This window comes from Melozone crissalis, unplaced genomic scaffold, assembly GCF_028551555.1.
Source record: "Melozone crissalis strain CALT ecotype California unplaced genomic scaffold, PUWL_Pcris_2 ptg000007l_1, whole genome shotgun sequence".
NCBI lineage: Eukaryota > Metazoa > Chordata > Aves > Passeriformes > Passerellidae > Melozone > Melozone crissalis.
In genome coordinates, this window is record NW_026535785.1 from 21094830 (window position 1) to 21114041 (window position 19212).

General features: G+C 48.7%; 1 protein-coding gene across 1 annotated transcript in view; it reads left to right on the top strand.

Moving 5' to 3' along the window:
• Positions 1 to 849: 849 nt before the first annotated feature.
• CDH11 (cadherin 11) overlaps positions 850 to 19212 on the top strand; it is an 82371-nt gene continuing 64008 nt past the window's right edge. The window contains exon 1 of the mRNA XM_054296202.1: positions 850 to 1085. The gene's annotated coding sequence lies outside the window, so the exon portion shown is untranslated. The remainder of the gene's footprint in view (positions 1086 to 19212) is intronic.

Consider the following 19212-nt stretch of genomic DNA (forward strand, 5'->3'; position numbering starts at 1 on the left):
CACAGCCACACGGATGGCACCGGCTGTGCTCGCAGGCTGGCACGGGTGGGGCACGCTGGATGCTGGTGGATCAGAGGGGGTTTGCAGGCTCACCTGTGCCTGTGTGGGTGTGAGGGGAGGGCTGTGAGCTGCCTCTGGGTGGGGATGGGTGCCCGGGCTCGGGGTGCTGCTCCCTGCGAGCTCAGCCACACCTGGGAACCACTGCAGGTGAGGGGACAGGGAGTGGGAGATGGGGCAGGCCTGGTTGGGAAGGAAAGGGTCCCCCCCTCCAGATCCAGGCCTGGCCTCAGCCTCTGGCTGAGCTGTAAGAGACCAAGATTTTTCCACATGCAGAAATGCTTGAGGAACTTCCTTTTTTTTTGTCTTTTTTTTTTTTTTTTTTTTTTTTGTCTTTTTTTATTCCTGGACAAATGTCTTCTCCTGACAGGAAACATGACTGGATTGAGTATAAAATGCTGGCGCTGTCGCTGCCCAGCCGAGCCCCGTGTCCCCACGCACGGAGCTCCCGGGGGGTGCCCTGGGCAGGCTCGCCCTGCAGAGAGGGGACAGCGAGGGGACAGCGGGCCCGGGCAGCAGCCGCGGCATGGGCGGGGGTCCCCGGGCCCCGCAGCCGTGCCCGTGGGTGCCTGCGTGACCGAGAGGGTGCGGAGCGACCCGTGGGGAGGGCACAGCCCCGGGGGCAGGGACGGGCTGCCCTGGGCCCCTGCCCCGCTGCTCGGGCCTGCAGCCCCCGCCAGGCCCCGGGGCAGCAGCGGAGCGGGGCCTGAGGGAGGGCAGGGCCGGGGGCTGCGCTCCCCCGGGGCTGGGGGAAGGGACAGGAAAATCGAGACGAAGCAACAGCCTCCAGCTTTTCCCTTCCTCTAATCTTGCTTCACTCCCCTTGCTCCCTCTCCCTCCCTCTCCCCTTTCCCCTCCCTCCCTCTTTCTAATTCCTGCCGCTAGCTCGGAGCCTCATTCAGCAGCCGCTGCCGCTGGAGTGTAATAGGCTGAAGATGCTGCCGAGCCCGCTCCGCTGCCACTTGTGAATGGGACTTGCCGGGTGTCCCCGCTCCGCAGGCGGCCGAGGGACGCGGCCAGCCCCGCAGGTGAGCGGGGAGCGCCGGGGGCACGGCGGGAGCGGGGCAGCCCGGCCGGGGAGGGCACGGCGCCGGGGAGGGCAGGGAAGCGGCGGGGCTGAGCGTGTGGGCAGCGCGGGAAGGAACGGAACGGAACGGGGGATGCTCCGGGCCCCCCGAAGTTGGCGGCGCCGGGCAGGCTCGAGGCGAGCGGGGCCGGGCGCGGTGCGGGCGCTGCGGCGGCCGCGGGGCCCCGGGGCGCGCTCGGCTCTCCGGAGGGAGAAGGAAAACGCTCTGGCAGACGCTGCTTTATTTCTTTTTCTTTTTTTTTTTTTTTTTTTTTTTTTCCCCCTGCCTTCAGTTCTTGCTCGGGGGCGGGGAGGGGGATGGCGAGCGTTTGGATGTTTTAAAATGTTCCTCCGGGGAAGCAGATGCCGAAAGCCCCGAACTGAAAATTTTTTACTTGCGCCGTAGCTCCCAGGCACGAAATGGATATGCAGGAATTAGGAGTGCATAAAATGAAGGATATTCTAGCCAGAATGAAAAAGGCAAAGACTTTGATTTATACCCTTTCTCTCCTCCCCCCCTCCCCCTTATTTATTTATTTATTTAATTATTTTGCTGGCTTTCAAATGCATTACTATTCACAAGGTACCAAAATGGTATCTGTCTCTAACACGGGCTAGTCCAAAAAGCATTAGACTCCTGGGTGATGCATGCATAAGCACATCCCCAAGGAAGGTAAAATAGATCAGGCTGCGGGTCCCCATAAATACCATTAAGTTCAGAATAAAAGTGCTTCCTGTGCAGCCCTTCGGGAGCACATATAGCAGTCTGACATCATGATACAAGTGCCTTCACCTCCTATAGAAGTCCCCCTTTATTGTCTACTTTTTAAATATTCATTTGGTGAGGAGAGAACCAGTATATGCTGGGAGAGCTTCTTTGTACCGCTGCTACAAAGGACAGAGTGGCTGTGTAACACAGTATTTACCTACCCAGATATCTGTGACAAAGAAACCTCTTTAGCAAATGAGGTCAGTAATTCAGAAATTGGCCCTTTATGAGGAGAATGCTCACTTCTTTTTCACGTTCCAATTACTAGCAAGTCTCTAGGAAAGACTTTCTTCCTGTTGATTTGTGCTGGTGATACGATAAGGTTTTCACAGACTCCGTGCCTCTCTATTAAGAAATTCAATGTTTTGAATTATTTACTAATGGAACTGTTGAACGAGAGCGGCAGTGCGGGCTCAGGGGCAGGGAAACACGCACTCAGGCGCTGCTGCATGTCCCTCTCCTTCCCCCCTTGCTCTGCCGTCTGCCTCGCTGCTTCCAAAGTCTGTGTGATTCTCCAGGTAAATACTTTATTCTCCTTTTCCACGCTGGCTAAGGAATCCCAATGAATAAATTGCCATTCAGTGTAGAATTCCTGCAATAATTAACGTGACGTGAGCCTCAGCCAGGTCTGTCCGCGAGGTTTGGAACACAAATCGATGCTCGTGCTCGGTCCTTGGGCTGGCTTTATATGCAGAGGTGTGAGCCCATAGCAGGGGATCTGCAGATGTTTGTGATCCCTGGCAGGGCTGCACGGTTCCTGTGGCAGGGAGAGCAGGGGAAATGGGGAGCAGCAGGTCTGAGCTTCGTGCTCAATACACCAGGCGTTCTTGGAGCACGTTTCTGAGTCTAGAAAAGTCTGTGCTCTAGAAAACACAAGTTCCTGGCTGCAGTTCAAAAGCAGTTCTCCTGCCTCTTGCAGAAGAACAAAATAAAGTTACAGGACTAAGAACAAGGTATTCAGTAAAAGAATTGGAAATCCTTTAGGAAAATTTTACCTAAAGGACATCTTTCTTTGGCACGCTCTTGTTCTTAGGCCCTGAAATAGGATTTTTTTTTTTTTTCACCTCAGCTTTGCGCATCAGAGAATGAGCACGGACAGACAATGCTATTTATAGGTTTCTCCACATCAGCTTTAACTTTACTACAATTGTAAGTGTTGCCTGTCCAAAGAAATCAGTAGGAGCTAGATTACTTCATTAGCAGAAATGCTGCTACAATAGGGCACGCTAGGGGATAAGTCATTGCAATTTATCAGCAGCAGTTTCAGAGGAAAATATGTATAGAAATGGGTGATTGAGAGATAGGGCAGCTAAATTAATTTTTCTTCTGCATAAAATATGGGGAAACTGTGAAGATTGGGGTGATTTCTGTGATTTATCTGATAAAATGATTTAAAGTGTATAATGTGATTTCAGCTTCAATTAATATGCTATTCTGACAACATCTGACATATTTAATTTAGTGTAAGAAACATATGTGAAGTTCAGAGTTACAGTAGACTGAGACTAGCATTCTTATTTTCTGCAACTGCTCTAGCATAACAGCATAACTTGACAAACAAATCTTTGAGAATTCCACAACAGAAGCTATTTGTAGCTCAGACATCATAGAAATTTCAAATAATCTCACACCTTAAATTGCCATATCTTCTTTTTGGTGAACCTCCTAACTGAATTTTGAAGCCATTTTGTGAGCTGGCTGTTTAGCAAAGTATCTTCAGTGTGTGAGAAGCAGAGGTCTCATCTGGAATCAATTAATTTGAAACAGCTTAGCAACATACTTCCTGGACTTTGTGTGTGCGTCTGAGTTTTTCTACCAGCATTTTAAGCTAAAATCTCTGTACAGTTTCCTATGCCATAACCATTTTATTGTTTTTAATAGCACTTCAGCTTTCACTGTTTCTTTGTTGGGGCCAATCCAAGGCTTGGGGACAGAAATGACATGGTGGCCATTGATTTAAATGGAGATTGGGTCGGGGGCTTTGTCTGGGTGAACTAAGAGGACTTTATGGTCATTTTATGCCGTCTGTATCTCTGCACATCAGATGCGTTATCTCTTACCGGTCGAGGAGCGCTGTACCCCTCTGCTTTGATTCATGCTGGACACGGAGTGAAACCCTTTTACAGTATTTTAGGAGCAAATGTAGCGGCCGCTGTGTGTGGGGTTTTGGCGCTGAGGGCTCGCACCGTGCGGCAGGCGGGAGCGATCCCCGCGCGGGGAGGGCGCGCTGCGGCGGGCGGGCGCCAGGGGGCGCTGCTGCGCCTCCCGAGCGGCTCCGCGCCGCCATGGAGCCGGCGCTGTGCCCGGTGCTGTGCCCGCACCGGGATGGACCGTCCGTGTGTGCCCGGTGCTGTGCCCGCACCGGGGTGGACCGTCCGTGTGTGCCCGGTGCTGTGCCCGCACCGGGGTGGACCGTCCGTGTGTGCCCGGTGCTGTGCCCGGTGCTGTGCCCGCACCGGGATGGACCGTCCGTGTGTGCCCGGTGCTGTGCCCGCACCGGGGTGGACCGTCCGTGTGTGCCCGGTGCTGTGCCCGCACCGGGGTGGACCGTCCGTGTGTGCCCGGGGTGCTGTGCCCGCACCGGGGTGGACCGTCCGTGTGTGCCCGGTGCTGTGCCCGCACCGGAATGGACCGTCCGTGTGTGCCCGGTGTTCCGGTGCTGCTCCCGCACCGGGATGGACCCTCCGTATGTGCCCGGTTCTGTGCCCGCACCGGAATGGACCCTCCGTGTGCCCGGTGCTGTGCCCGGTGCTGTGCCCGCACCGCGATGGACCCTCCGTGTGCCCGGTGCTGTGCCCGGTTCTGTTCCCGGTGCTGTTCCCGAATCGGGATGGGACCCTCCGTGTGCCCGGTGCTGTTCCGGTTCTGCGCCCGCACCGGGATGGACCCTCTGTCTGCCCGGTGCTGTGCCCAGTGCTGTTCCGGTTCTGTTCCCGCACTGGGATGGACCCTCCGTGTGCCCGGTTCTGTTCCCGCACCGCGATAGACCCTCCGTGTATTCCCGGTTCTGTTCCGTTTCTGTTCCCGGTTCTGTTCCCGCACCGGGATGGACCCTCCGCGTGTGCCCGGTTCTATTCCCGCACCGGGATGGACCCTCCGTGTGTTCCCGGTTCTGTTCCCGCACCGGGAATATCCCGCGGGATGCGACGCCGGACCCTCCGCGTGTGCCCGGAGCTGTTCCCGGTTCTGTTCCCGGCTGTTCCCGCACCGGGAGCGTCCCGCGGGATGCGGGGATGGACGCTCCGTGTGTTCCCGGTTCTGTTCCCGCACCGGGAGCGTCCCGCGGGATCCCGCCCGCGCTCCCGGGGTTTCGCAGCTCTCCAGCCCTGACCGTCTCAGCCGCGGCCGCGCGGCCCCGTCCCGGCTCTGGCGGAGGCGTTTTGGGATGCTGGAGGTGCGGCCCGTCTGCAGACAGGCTGACTCCACAGCTGGAGGCTGGGCGTGGAATAAGAGCGCGGGCCCCTCTCGGGAGGGTTTCTGCTCGCTCTCTCGTCCCTTTGCAAAGGCTGGGTCGGTTCGTACCGTGCCAAGAGTTCGAAGTTGGAAAACAATGATACAGCAAAACGAGATGTATTTCTTTCAGAGATGTTATCGGGTTTGAGAGATCTTATGAAGAAATCCTTGATAGGAGGAAAAAAAATTATATAAAAAAGACATATTAAGCCAAATTGGACTAGTTTTATCAGTTCATATCCAGGTCAGTGGAGCTTACAGCTGAAGGACTGAGGAAAGCAAATTGGTCCAAATCACTTCCATATATCCTGCAGCACCCTGGAATACAAAAGATGTTGTTACTACCCACAGAATCACAGAATGGTTTGGGTTGGAAGGGACATTAAAGCTCATTTCCTTCTACCCCCTGCCATAGGCAGGCACACCTTCCACTGTCCCAGGCTGCTCCAAACTCCATCCATGCTGGATGCTAACCAGCAGGGACATATATGATCATATAGATTTGGAATGGTTGCAGGCATGGAAAGAGGCTTATTCCGGCTGCCTTCTTCTGATGTTCTTCTAAACATCCCCTTTGGGGTGTTCCTACAAACTGGACCTTTGATTTGACTCAGACCAACCACATTGCTTTGTGGAAGAAGGATATACCACAAATAACAGTACAGAACTCTACAAAATTGCAGAACATCCGCTAGGTGCAGCCAGAGAAGTTCATTAATGCACCTAATCCAAGTTCTTCCCTACACCAAAGCCAGGCAGTGCCATGACAGCTGTACAGCTTTCTGTCAGCGGCCTGAGAGAGACTGTTAATTTAGAATTATCTTGCAGAAACAACCCTTGGTGAGAGCATCAGTGGCTCCTGCACAAGAGGGCACGTTTCCTGTCAGGAGTCCTGTCAGTGCCCATCCTCTGTGCTGCAGGGCCGGGAACAGCCCTTCAGCTGCTCCCTGCGCTCAGGCTGGCACGGCAACTTCAGCTGCCAGCGCTGCTCAAGGACTCCGGGAACATCCTGCATGGCAGGGACGGGGACAGGAGCAGGGACAGGGACAGCACCAGCAGGGACAGGGATAGCAGCGGTGCCTCCCTGGCCAGCAGGAATTCAGACGGGCATGTGGAGCTCGGCCATGCCGCTGAGCAGTGCCCAGGCACGGTGACACTCGGGGCATGGTGATGTTCGAGGCACAGTGACACTCGGGGCACAGTGACACTCGGGGCAGGGTGACACTCGGGGCAGGGTGACACTCGGGGCACGGTGACACTCAGGGCATGGTGACACTCGGGGCACGGTGATATTCGAGGCACGGTGACACTCGGGGCACAGTGGCATTCGGGGCAGGGTGACACTCGGGGCAGGGTGACACTCGGGGCACGGTGACACTCAGGGCATGGTGACACTCGGGGCACGGTGATATTCGAGGCACGGTGACACTCGGGGCACAGTGGCATTCGGGGCAGGGTGACACTCGGGGCAGGGTGACACTCGGGGCACGGTGACACTCAGGGCACGGTGGCATTTGGGGCATGGTGGCACTCGGGGCACGGTGACACTAAGGGCACGGTGGCATTTGGGACAAGGTGGCACTCGGGGCACAGTGGCATTCGGGGCACGGTGACACTCGGGGCACGGTGACACTCGGGGCACAGTTTCATTCAAGGCACAGTGACACTCGGGGCACGGTGGCATTCGGGGCACGGTGACCCTCAGGGCACGGTGGCATTCGGGGCACGGTGGCATTCGGGGCACGGTGACATTCGGGCTCCGGAGGCACCGGGGCTCTGTCCCTCCCGGCTCAGTGCCTCCCAGGCATCCCCGTCCCACGCAGCTCTGCTGGCTCCACCAGCCATAATTTGGCTCCTCGGTTTTGAAGTGCTGGCTTAAGCGAATTCTAAGGAGGTTTTGTGTGTGTGGTTGGTTGGTTGCTTTTTTCCCTCCGAGGTTTGGCAATGAGTGAGAGCCCTCTCCCTTCTGAATCAGCAAGAGTTCATCAGAATTCTTAATTGGAATGCAATGGCAGGCAGAGCTGGAGTAGTAGAAATCAATGTAAATGGATTAAAAGAAAAGGACCAAGTAACTGAATGTAAAAAAGGAGCCACAATTTTCCAGAGTGATTGGTACAGCAGGAACAGTGCAGCAAGAGGTTTCCAAATACAATTCATTATTATAATGATGTTTAATTGTTCATCAACAGGTAGACTGTAGCCACATTATAGATACACTAACAGAAATTGTGGATCATGGAGCATGATAATGCAGACAGAATGGTCAGGACTTTGATATGTGAATGTCAGCTGTAGGAAATGCCTGTCTCAGACAGTAATTGCAATTAGGGTTTGATTCAATGGTGTTGGTGCAGCCTGACACTGTTGCCGTGAGCCCTGGGTGATGCTGTGAGGACAGCAGCCCATGCTGGGAAACACTGAAGAGATGAGCAGGAGGAGTTTTATTCCAAACCCCTTGAAAGCAGAGTTTTTGTGTTTGTGAGCTGCAGAGCACTCAATGTTTAACTCCCCTGCCTTTGTATGGTGCACTGGTGCGGGTTTTGGTGCCCTGTGAGCAAGCTCAGCTCGGCTCAGCCTGGCTGGGTCAGGCTTGTCCCTGGATCCCAGGGGAGCAGTAAATCAGAGCTGTGCCTCTCACAGCCTGCTCCCTCCCCCGTGAGCCCCTAACCACAGTCTGTGCTAGCCTGGAAGCCAAATCCCATTGAAAGGCTCCTCCTTCTGCCCCACATTTTAGTGCTCCTCCTTTTACAAGGGATATTCCAAGGGAGAGAGTCACGCTTAAGGTTAAGCTGCTGCCATATAAACTCTGGTTCAACATAATTTTGATCCCAGTGAGGTTGCTGATATATACTTTTAAATAAAATCAAACTTCAGAAACACATTAATTGGTCTCAGTGGTTAAGTTAAATAGTTAAATACATGCATACATATCATTCTGCCAAGGCTAAGTCATTAGTTCGGTGGAAAGCAGAAATGATGGCTCTATTGGAATCAGGAGACTAAACCCTATTTCCATTAATGCTAACTGTTTTATTAATACATGCATGTGTCAGCATTAAGTAATAAATTTAAATGGTCTGCCCCTTCTTGATTTAAAGTAATTATCTCACTGATCTTGGCTGCTGAATGAATAACTCTGTTACTCCTTTCATCTTTTATCAACTAAGGTTTTTTGGGTTTTGTTTTTGGTGGTTTTTTTTGGTTTGGTTTGGTAGGCAAACAAAAGAAATAGACTGTGTGCAAAGTTGGCTGGTATTTGAACCATTTATAGAGGTGGCTGGAAAACTTTGATGGAAGCAACAGGTAAAAATTGCAACCTTCATATTGCTAAAGGAAAATGCCATTCAGAAAGTTTATCCCTAATTTTTTGACACAGTTTAATTTGATAAAGAGAGTCCTGAGGCAAATACAGGACTTTGAATGGCATTTAGAAATTAAGAAATGTCTCATTAGAATAGAAAACACTTGAAGTGTTGCATTCAATCTCACCCTCCTCAGAGCAGTGCTCCCTTCAGAGACCTGACCACACACTGGTGCAGTTAAGGATTCCCCAGCATCACTCAGCTCATGGTAGATCATTCAAGACAAGGTTTTAGTGCATTTCTTGCTTTCAGGGCACTTCCTGTTCAGGCAGGAATGGCTGTGAGCTGTTTTCCAGGAAGGAGCAATATTGGAGCAGCTGAATGCTGCCAGGTTAATTCAGCACGTCCACAGCACTGATCCAACCCTCCCATTCCATATTGCATGAGCCACAGGGATCAGCAGCTTGGTGGAACTGAGAATCACTCCAACATTTACCCAGTGCACACAGAGAACAGACTTTTTTTTATGATAATGGCTCCTTCCTATTCCCTTTCAGGATATTTTTCTTGCAATTGAAATTCCAGAGATCTTCAATATTTCACATTAGTGAAAAGTCACTGTTCATTCACAGTTTCAAACCCAATTTCTCCAGACGGAAGAGGTTCCAAAATTTTGAAAAGCAGCTGAATAATTTTACTTGGGGCTCTGATTCAAATAGAAAATTTTGTCCAGTGCTGATTGTTGCCTTTTTATTTGTTACTGTTCCAATTATAGCTGGTATAGCTGGGAGAATATGGCTGATTAGTATGCATTGCAATTCTTTTTAGCACGGTGGCAATTTCCATAGCATTTCTCTTTCTAAAGCAAGAAGAAAACAGAGCAGGCAGTGGCATTTGCATGCAAACAATTTGCCATTTACATACAAAAGGGCTGATTAGGTAGCAATACAAGTGGCTGTAGGTCAGACAGCCTGTAGGTCATAATTGCTTTTTCTGTCCTTAAAATTAGGAATTTTGTAATATTTATATGAAAAAATTATACTCATAAACTCATTATGTTCATGTTTCAAGTATTGAGTTACAAATCCTCTTGGAGATCTCTGGTTTCTGTGGTGCTTTGGCTACAGCCCTGTGTGTGACACTGGTTTCAGCTGCTCCCTTGCTCAGCGCTCCCATCCCGGTGCTGCAGGTCCCAGTCCACTGCCGGGACAAGGAAAGCTGATTTGGAGCATTCCCAGCTGGCTGGGGCACTGCACACCCTGGCCCACAGGGAACCACACTCAGCACTGGGCTGGTGTCTCCGTGCCCTCAGAGTCCTGCCTGTGCTCCCGGCCTTGGCTTGGGGTCCCTCAGGTTCCTGCACCGTCGGCTGGAGGTCACTCACCTCGCTGAGGTGTGCATGAGATTCCTTGCCCCTCAGTTTGTCAGGTTCTGCTCTCCCTGTGCAGCTCCAAATCTAATATTCAGTGAACATTTCACCCCCAGACTTTCCCACTTTGCCATGCAAACTTTGCCCTGCTGTAACCTCACCTTTAGCAGGTACAGCAGCCTCTTCTGACCTTTCTTTTTTAATTTTCATGTTTCTCCTTGACTCAGCCAGCTCCATTTGTGTTCAAAAGTGGAGACATTCTTCTCAGCTTCCTTGGGTCAGGCTTATCCAACATTTGCCTTCTCCTCTGACTCTTCCTACTCCCTGAATTGAGCAAGGTTTCCACGTCTAGCTTGCAGGGCAATCACACTCCTCACTACGAGCTTGGAGTGATGTCCAGTGACCTTCTGCTGACATTATTTCACTTTTTGGATCCAACAGCAAAAGCTCATTTGTCTGTGTATTTGTGTCAGTAGATATCAAAGTGCTGGGAGCAGCTAAAATTAAGTCTTGGTGCATTCAATGACTTCAATAATTATTTACTTCGTGACAAAGAAAACCCCAGATTGAAATGAGGCAAGAGTGTGATCTGAGAAATACCTGAACACTCTCCTGAGAGAGGAGGGGGAACCAGCCCTGCTGCCTCACTCAGAAGTGCAATATGCAGCTGTCACATGGAACTAGGACATCATGAACTCCTTGGAAAAGGTGGCACGAGGATTCACTCCAGCTGCAGTGATGTGCTGTCATTGTGGACCATCACAAATTACCAAGTGGCTGCTGGCTTGGGCTTTAAAGGAGCAGTCAAAACGCATGAGGAAAATCAAAAGTCAAAAGTAAAATTGCTGATTTTTTCCTCATGGCATGGACTTGACATTGAGTTCCACCTTATTGTGCCCTTCAGTGTGGATTTGTACTTTTGGAAGGCACTGGGAATATCCACCTTGGTTAATACATGCTCAGAACTTTGTTATTGTGGTTAGCAGCCTTTTTACAATATTTTTATGAGTGGGCGAGTTTAAGCTGTTTATCTGATGTCTGCACCTCCTGGCTAAGTTCAGACTGGTGAACCTGGAGTGCTGCTGGAGTCCATGGGTTATTCAGTGACACTGGGATTACTGAGCAGCACCTTTGATGTGGCATTTCAGGGAGTTTTGGTGGTTACCCTGAGTTTGTGTTTGAGTTGAGATGGAGCTGTGCATCCCGGGGCTCAGCCAGGTTTTGGAATGTGTTAGGATTGCGCTCAATGCGCCATCAAATGGATGAAATTGCACTAATACATGTTTAATTATCCAATCAAGTTGAAATTAGTTGGGCTGAAACAATTCTGCAGAGGAAGTGCCAGCTCTCAGATCTACCAAGATTTACCAAGATTTGCAGTTGCTCGTGGTCCTGACCTTGGCTTTTTTGGGATGAGCTGCAAGTCAGGGAGGGTGCATTTCTGCCTCCCAGGCATCCTGAGGGCTCCTACCAGACTGTGCAGTGTCCCCCATCACTGAGGGACTGGGTGCAATTCTGTATTTTGATCACAGAGCTGTGAAATCCTGCTTGTAACTGTCCCCACAAACAGTCTGGGGAGCAGCTCAGCCTTTAAGGTGTTTCCCTTCAGAAATGAGTAACCAGCAAGTCATTTCTTGGAAGTTGTACAGCTCTCTGAGGAGAGCTACCAAAACTCAAGACTTTTCATTTCTATTTACTTTTTTCTGCCCAAAATTTACAGAAGGTCATTGATACTTTATTAAGAAAATAATGTAAATTGAATTAATCATGTCTACAAAAGACTTTGCCATTGGTATTTAGTCATTTTGCCTACTGGAGGAGAGAAGGAGAATGTTTTTGCCTAGAGGCATCTCCCATCTGGAAATCACATCAATTTTTACTAGAAATGAAATAATTCAAAATAAACCGGAGTAAAGCTTGTGTTTTAACTGTTTCCATGTTCTTTAAAACATACTATATTTAACCCATAATTGCCTTGGGCATTTTATTACTCTGAGCTAATGAATGCTAATTGCTTGTTGAATTGGAGATCAGCAACTCCTCCTTTAATGCTTTTCACTGGTGTTACCAGGAGCGTTGGCTCCAAGAGGAAGGTTTCCCATTTCTCATGTTAGTTCTATGTGCAGCTCCTTTGGCTTTATGGAAAATGCATAAAATTGTGTGTGCATTGAGTCCTTTTCTCATTCTTACTAATTCATTATACACATTTCCCCTCCAGGCTTTACAGAAGGCCCCAAGTTTTATCTTTCAACAAATCAGAAACATCCCAACTTTTTAAGAACTTATCAAGCATTCTAAAGTAAATACATGAATTTCCATCTACACCCTCATGGCCCAGAATAATTTGCCTGTTATCTAGGGAAAGGCAGGCATGCTCGTTATGCTTTTTGCAGGCTGTATCCTGTGAATTGAGATGTCACTCTGCATGACAGGGATCCTTTCCCCAGCTGTGCTGTGAAGGACAGATGCCTTTCTGCCGTGAAAGACCAGAAAAGTCCTGTTGCAGAACTGTTTTTGTCACATCTCAGTAGTCTGGTGAGGTCATTTCCATCATCCATGCAACTGCTGCTAAAATTAGGGATGTATCCATGGCTGTTTTGTTGGAGCTGGGTAGGAAACTGAGTGAGAGATTTCTATATATTAATTATGCCTTCTAATTATGTCCTTTTAGTAACCTCCTCATGTCCCAAAAGAATCTTAGAATGAATGAAGGGGAGCCTAACTCCTCATTTACGTGGAGGAATTCTCTCAGTAATCATATTCAGAATGGCAATCAGCTGAGAGCACAGTGTCTGCATTGACTAGTTTCTGCTTTTCTGCAGGCAGCACCACCAGGGCTTTGACTTGGTCATGGCACAGATTAATTCATCCAGGTGTCTGTATTTGAGGAGAGGGAAGGGTTCGATCTGCTTGATTTTCCTGTTTGAGGAGTGTTCTTTCACCTGACTAGAGGAGTCTGTGCCCACTCCCATTTCTTTTGGGGGAGATTGTTGGGAAGCATGGATGTGATGAAATCTCTTGTACAGCCAAGGCAAACCCCTTTGCTTCTCAGCAGCATTTTTATGTCTCAGTGCCATTCCATCCAAAGAGCAGCTCCCAAAAATGCTTTTAACACAGGTTGATTTGACTGGGAAATAATTTCAGCTTGTTTAGAAGATGAGCATCCCATGCAGTCTGGCACAGGGATCCTCCTGGACCTGCCATGCCTCCTGTGCTCCTTCTGGAGCAGCATTCCCAAACGATGCTGTGGGGCTCGCTTGGCAATGCCAGAGCACTGCTGCAGTCTGGCGCCAAAGAGGTTAAACCCCGTGCGGGCCAGTTATCCGTGCGGAGCTGCAGACAGCCTCCATCCACATCAAACACGGACTGCAGCGACTCCTTGATCAAAGCCCAGGTAATTGAATTATTTGCCTTCATGAATCAGGGGGTCCTTGAACAAGCTCGGGATGCTGGATATTAGAATATGGGAAATTTATTGTTGCACTCCTTCTAATGTTCCGACATCAAAGAGAGCCTGTTCCTATAAACAAAGCAGTGGGAAGTCAAAGAATTCAAGTAAAAGCTGATGTGGAGAGCCTCAGTTTTCTAATGTCTTTGTGAGCTGTAAATTAAGATGATTCCTGTGGGGTGAGATATTTACCGCTGTGATTCTTTGTGCCTGTTTTATATAAGGAAGCATCTGTCCCGCGCAGAAACGCTCAGCTCCCGCCCTGCCCAGTCCCTTGGCTGCCGTTGTTGTCCCCGTTCCTCAGTTTTGGGCGATGTTTCGCAGTTTGAGTTGGAGTCTCTGTGTGCCGAGCTCTGAGTGGCTCTCTGACCGCGTCACGCTTTGAGATTGTAATTAGCACATCGCAATTAGCGCGGGCAGCCGCGTGCGGGGGGGCGGCTCCCGCGGCACGCCGGCCAAGAGCGGGATAAATGCCGGGATAAACGCCGTGAGGGAGCGGAGCTGGTCCGGAGCTGCTCCCGATTGATGGGGCCGGGATGGACTGGTATTTCCGAACCCCAGAACGCTCCCTATTGATGAGGCAGAAATGGACCGGCATTCCTGAACCCCAGAACGTTCCCCATTAATGGGACCGGGATGGGCTGGCATTCCTGAACCCCAGAACGTTCCCGATTGATGAGGCAGGAATGGACCGGCATTCCTGAACCCCAGAACGCTCCCAGTCCGTGAGGCAGGAATGGACCGGCATTCCTGAACCCCAGAACGCTCCCTATTGATAAGGCAGGAATGGACCGGCATTCCTGAACCCCAGAACGCTCCCTATTGATAAGGCAGGAATGGACCGGCATTCCTGAACCCCAGCCGAGCAGAGGAGCGTGTGCTGCCCCCAGAATGGATCCTCCGCCCGCACAACTAAATGTCGCTTTATTTCTGGGAGAGATGAACTCCTTTGTATCTTTCCCTTCTCTTTTCATTTTAACATTCTCTTTTCTCGCTCTGCCGCGTTTTCTTTCGCAGCTGGGGCCTGACCCCTGTTGTTTCCTTGTTCATGGAGCAAACATAAAATGCTAGAATTTCCTGTGGTAAGTGCCAGCCTCGGTGTGTGTGTTGTGTGTTTGTGTGCTACGTCATTTCTGCATAGAGGCTCTCTCCTTGCCGGTGCTGCCCTGGTTTTGGATGCGCTTTTGGATGCGTTGGATTCACAACCTGCACCGGTCCTGTGTGTGAAGCTGCTGCTGAAGGCAGCGAGATGTCTCTGTGCCTCCTCATGGCTCAGCAGGAGCCAAAATAAATTAGTGGGAGACAAATCAGCAGAGAGAGGAAACAAATGCAGTCACTACGTGCAGTGACAAATGTTTCTGAGAATGGTATAAAAGTTCTCTAAATAGAAAATAAAACAGTGGCTCATTCTACCTGCTCATATTTACCTGTGCAAGAAGAGCCACAAATTTCTAATGATGCAGATCCTTTTGCAAATGATTTTTTTTTCTTTAAAAATGCGATGAAATATTTGAGAGGAAGGGCTGCAAAATGCAAAGCATGATAAATAAACTGTTTAATTATTTTATTCAACAGAGTAAATAATTAAGATAGCAGTGCAGTATTCTGCAGCTCGCTGGTGAGGAGCTCTACAGAGAATTTTGTGTAAAATGGTGAGAGGATGCTCGGAGAGATGTTCCTAGCTTGGTGTAAAGGTGCAACCTTCACCTATTGATTTACTGTAGAACAGCTCTATCAGCTCTGTGCATATCAGTTCCCTGCAGATCACAGAATTCAATCAACTGAGCTCCATTCTAGTGACATTCCAAATTCCTACAGCAAAACACAGGCAACTGTTATTGGAAGAATGTTTCGTTTGAAACTTTTAAAACCGTTGGGTCCCATTCTTTAGTTTCTTTAATTTGGACAGGGAACTTTTAAGCCTGAAAGACTTAATTTTAATTTCCATGAACTAAACATGGTCAGTTTATTACCAGGTGAAAATCCTATTCCTTATTTTCTGAGAAGTCAGCCGTAGAAAGGAGATTGTTTGGCTCAGGGGAAAGTTGTTTGAGTAGGATTTCCAGTGGCATCCAAGACAGCCAGGCAGGATTGCCAAAAAGTTTTCCAGGCCAGGTTGGATGGGGTTCGGAGCAAGCTGATCTTGTGGAAGGTGTCCCTGCTTGTGGCAGGGGGGAGTTTTGGGATCCTTTCACCCCAAAGCATTCCATGATCCTGCTTGAGAACACTCACCCTCCTGGGTGTGTCACGGAGCTCCTGTGACTCCTGGTGCCAGCAGGGGTTCCTGGCAGCCCCAGCGTGTGCCCCAGGGCTCGTGGGCAGCGGGTGATACAGCTCATGGTCATGCCGCTACCAGAGGAGGAGGAATTGATTAGCAATAACACACTTCATTAACGCTGCACTTTCTCAATCATTGTAATTGTGGCTCTTCCCCTAAAACATCAGCTGGATCAGGTTTTGTTTCAACCAAATCAATCTAATGTGTTAGAATTTACATAATTTCCTCTCATTTCGTTTATGGAGCAGCAGGAATTTTAATTTGCATTGTCTGTATAGTCTATAATCAAAGTGTTAAGAGCACAAGGTTTATTCATTATGTATGGCATGTGGTGACAAATTTGCATAATGGGCCACATCTTGCTGAAATGTTCCTTCTTTCCCCACACCCACCTTGGCAATTTTGCCTATAAATGATTTCCTATAAACCTGGTAATTCAATTACACAAGACTTTGAGTCCCTTGGAATATTTAGTGGGGATAAGTATCCCTATAAAAATTAAAAAGTGGATAAAAATATCATACTGAAAGATGAGAAGGGCTGAGGGAAGTCCTTGAAAACTGGGCTGTGTTTCCTGATTTAGGGAGAAAGCTGATATAAGCCCATTGTTGCTGTACAGTGAAGGTGAATATTCAGAGGATGAATTGAAAGGTGCCTTTATGTTTGTTTCATGGCAACTCCTACACAGACTCCTTCCTATGAAAATTTCAGGTCTAAGTTAGGGACTAAAAAGCTATTAAGGTGCTGCAAATGAAAACCTCCATCATAGACTGTTGTCTGCCAAGGCCAACATTTGCTTTATGAAAACGAAGTGCTTAGCACAATTTAATTTTTTTAATAGAAGATTATTATATTTTAGTACATAGAGAAAAAAATGTAGGAGCTAAAAATGTTATCTAAATGAGGAATGTAATGCATCCTTTGGTTTGGATACCCAGGCCCTTCATGGAGCATCTCAGAGCATAAGAGTTCTCATTTAGATCTTCAGTTGGCGAGTTTTGGATGTGGAACAGTTTCATTCTCCCTTTTGCTGCCTGAGGATAGTCAGACTAAAATGTAGGAATATACATTTATTTCTATTTTATCCAGCTATCTTACAATCCAACAGTATAAACAATATCTTCTATGTGCTAACATGAACAGAAATTCAGGTAGTACAAGATTTATCTACCTTTGATCAAAGCAAAGCTCCTGACAGAAATGCAGAACATCTTTAGATGCTGACAGCCATGTTCTTTGTAAGAGTACGTGGACAGGTGTTTCAGTTCTTTTAGGAAACATTCATACAGATAATTTTGTTAAACACATCCTTAAATCCCTCATCTGAGGTGAAGAGTTTAAAACTCCCAAAGAGCATTGTATTATTTTAGCTAAGAAAAGGGGCTGTGGGTGTCGTACATGCATGGTGACTTGTGTTTGCAAGTTATGTAAGGAGAGGAGCAGACACAAATCTGACATTTGAATCATGAATCTTTCAATCTCTGCTTGAAACTGGAGTGAAACTTTGACAAGGCTGTTGGCACCCAAAGTCTGCCAAAAGGCTTTTAAACAGAGTTCTGTCACTGTGGATGCAACAACTGCAGACAGGGAAAGGAAGGGAGCACTCTGAGTTCACACTACCTCAGTTTCAAGAATAATGCCTGGAGAGAGGGTTGCTCAGTTGGTTAAGAGAGGTGCAAAGGACAAATGTAAAGGCACTTCGCCTTTGAGAGAAAGAACATCCCAGGAGAGGGGAGGCTCATCTTGCACTGGGTTCACCACTGAGAGGTCCTGTTGAGGTGATCAAGCTGTAACACTCCTGAGCCCTAACAGTGGTCACTTTTTTCTCCAGCTTTTCACAGAAGTTGCTGTATGTGCTGCACAGTCTTTGAAAATGCCATCTCTTCTCTCCAGCTCCTCTGGCAAGACCTCTCTTGCCCACTTTCCATCTTTTTACTTGCTTGCTTCTTTTCCTACCATTTCTCCATGTCCATTAAATGCTGTTGAAAAATCTGAAAGGATCTCCCAAGGTTTACAGAGAGAGACAAAGGGCAAGTCAGTCTTGGGTGTCTCTTTGCCCAGCCTATTCTCAGAGATAAGCCATGGGTGCTCAGGATTCACTTCCTTAGAGTGCTCCTGGATGAGCTTCAGAGGTGGGGGTGAGGGAATGTGTATGGTTATTTTAATTGTGTCCCCCACACCCCTCATACCCATTGTGGGCAGCTGCAGGCACCCCAGGCTGATCCTGGGAGCCTTGCAGAATATTCTTGTCAAATTGAAGTCTCTCTTGGACCACACCAGGCTCTGGAATCTGCTCGAGCATCAGCACATCTTGCTGGTGATTAAGCACCAGCTGAAAAAACACCCAAAAATGAGAATGTCCCCAGAGCTCCTGCTGGCCACCAGCAGGGAGCCAGCCTGTCCAGCTGAGAATTGCTGTTCCCAAAAGGCCAAGGAAAACCAGGGAAAAGCTGAAATATGAGAAGGGGCATTTATTAGGGGCAACACCAGCTCATCCCGTCCAAGGACATGCCCTCTCTGCATGGCTGCATGAGCTGCAGCTGGAGGCTGGGGGAACCAGGAGCAGCTCTGTATTTGTATTAAGAGAGGGAATTAAACCTGGGGGAACCAGGAGCAGCCCTGTGTTTGTATTAACACAGTGAATTAAATCAGCCGGGTCAGCTTGGGTAATCTCAGTGTGCAGCAGCACCTCTGAACTGGCTCTGTCCTTTCCAGGGGAATCAGAGCCGCTGAAATCTGAACAGTGCACTCAGCCTGCTACTGCCATGGGAATGAAATGCAATAGTCAGGGCAATATATCTTAACCCAGCTCAGCAGCTCCTGCCTGCTGCAGGTGCTATCGCTCCCAGCCTGCTCCCTGCAATTTCAGATACAGTTTTTCTTGTCCATGGCTTCAGCAGCTGTCATGTAGATCAGGCTCCAGCCCAAATCTCTGTCTGTGGCACTCTTAGTGAATAAGAAAAATGTGTTTTACAACTCAGTGTGAGAGATGAAAGCCAAATCAGATAAAGTTAAAATGTTTTACAAGTTTAGCAAGTTGTCTCTTGAAATGGCTGCAGAACTTGGGCAGCCACTAAAACAAAATGTACATGAATCACTTGGAATAGCGGCTGTTTGTTGTGAATGCTGTTATGTGCAATTAAAGAGGAGCACTTTTATTTTTGTAAAAGGCTATAGCTAATCCATTTAGAGAAGTGCCTAGATTAGGGTAATTAAAACACCAACTGTGGGGCATAGTTTGGCACCCAGGCAGGAGAACAAGGGGATGCCTCACCTTTGACTCAGATGTTGTGGTTTGGACAAGACCTAGGCAGGCTTGGGTCACTCAATGGGGTTGTTTTTCAATTTGTACTCTTCTTCTTTAGGAACATGGAAGGGGATTTTATTTTTAATAGTATCATCCAGGGCTTTTACATTGCGAATATATTCCTCTTCCAGAATCTGTGATTGATTTCTCAAGCTTTATTTTT